Raw genomic sequence first — 2,324 nt, forward strand, 5'->3', positions numbered from 1 at the left:
TCGGTAAGGTGGAAAATGAATGTCTTTTGTAATCACATTAGCTCTCGTGTGGTTGGCCGACCACTATAGAAAAGACCACCAACGAAGACGGTTGCTCGTTAGGCGCATATGTTTTTTTATACGACCACTCTGTGAACCCCTGCTCAAGGCTTATTCTCTCTCTTTCTCTCTCTCTCTCTCTCTCTCTTTCTCTCTATCTCTTTCTTTCCTTCTGTTATTCTCTTTAAGTACTTCACAAAGGAGTTCTGTTTGGAAAAAACTCCATCTTGCGCTTGAACAACGCGTACCACCGAGAGAGAGAGAACTGGGATCGTTGTTGAGCAAACAAGTAACGTTCAAGGTAGCGTAAACATGAAACCGTTGGACTTTTCCCTTCTTTATTTCCCTTATTTCCAACGATAGCTACTTCTTACGAAAAGTAATCATACTCAAAGTAATACGTGAGTACTATAATATATTACATCAAAAATATCCCTTTGCGTTTGAGTATTTATTGTTTCTTCGTAGAATATTATATACAAATATAATAATAATAATAATAATAATAATATTACATTTTATTTCAATCGAATATTTATAATGAATTATTTCTTTTCGTTTGGGAAATAAATGCTTTTTATTCTCTATTCTTTATTTTTTTTTTTTTTTTTTTTTTTTTTTTTTTTTGTTTTTTTCATTTTTTGCTAGCAAATTGTACGAGCAGAAAATTTCTTTTGTAATTTATTTCCCAATAGAAAAAAAAGCGGAGAGATATATATTTGTTAAGTTTTTAAATCTTATACTCGTTATACAAATGTCGTTATGACAAAAAAATTAATCGTATAAAATATGTAGTAGAAGAAATATAATATACGTTTTGTTTCACTAGATATATATATATATAATATAAAAATCGTATAAATTTCGTTAAGAATATACATCATTTCTTTTGTTTGATTATAATAAAACAATAAACATTTAATATGATAAAATATTTTAATCGTGGGTATTTATCTATGCACGATATTTTATATTTTGATATTATTCCTAAGTTATATGCGATATAGTGCAAATAAGTATATAAGTTTTTTATTGTTTATTACAATAATATAAAATAAGCAAAATATAGCATGTGTAAATTTTACTTGTAAAAAAAAAAAAAGGAAGAGAAAAAGATCATTGCAGCGATTTACTATTGAATAAAAAAAAAAGTTCTTATTTTATATTTAATTTATAAAAACATTCTTAAAGTTATGTTTCCTAAATCATTGATAATTAAAAAATTGTCATAGTAACTATTGTCATTGAAATAAAATTGAAATACATAAATGGCTCTTCATTGGTGAATTACATATCAACCAGATTATTAATATTGTCATTTCTATGTCAACATCATATAATAATGGTATTCTTTTTAATTTGCTTTTATCTAATAGTTCATCGTATTGATAAATAAATGGCAAACAAATAATTGATTTCGTTGAATTTCTGATAGAAAACATAATTTTTATATGCCCCAAATATATATATATATATATTTAATATTATTATATTATAAAATATATATATTAATATAATACAATAACAATATAATAATATATATATATTATTATATTATATTAATATACCGTAAATAATCAACGTAAACTATATCAATAGAATTTTGAAATATTATATATACATTTTGTTATGTGCCCATAATTATGAAAGTGTAGTCTAAGTCAAAATTAAAAACAACAAAATGAGTTTATTAATTATTTCATATACCATATTATTTGAAACTAAATTAATTCAATATAATTATCAGGATAGTGTCAAAAATGATACGTTAGATAGTGTTTGTTATTTCAATATCATATAGAATTCATTTAATGTTCAAATGTAATACTTTAAATATCTCGAAACAAGAGATATATAAGACCACTTTCATAATTATGAGCACATATATTGTAAATAAAAATTTATGATTCAATAGACTGTATCTTTCTCTCTGGTCAATACATTAAAATGTTATATACTTAATCATATGTTATTATCGTTATGGATAACTCTAACATCCTTCGATAACCATCTGTTATTTGACTGTCTGCCTCTAAAACATCATCTGCTCCGATTGAAAGAAAGCCCAAAATTTGAAATAAAGGCGTATTTGGGAAATATTGCCTGAATATTGGTGGTTCTAAATTAAAATAACAATTGTCGCAGTAATCACTGGAAAACATAAGACCTATCGAGTGTTTCTTCAATTTTATTTCTTCGCTAAAATCTTTGAATGTTTTTTCGATACTTTCTATACTACTTTCCTTTGCGTCCATCACTAAATTCCACGTTTGCATATTCGATCC

The sequence above is a fragment of the Polistes canadensis genome, unplaced genomic scaffold (assembly GCF_001313835.1).
Source record: "Polistes canadensis isolate GaletaPanama2010 unplaced genomic scaffold, ASM131383v1 scaffold_167, whole genome shotgun sequence".
Lineage (NCBI taxonomy): Eukaryota > Metazoa > Arthropoda > Insecta > Hymenoptera > Vespidae > Polistes > Polistes canadensis.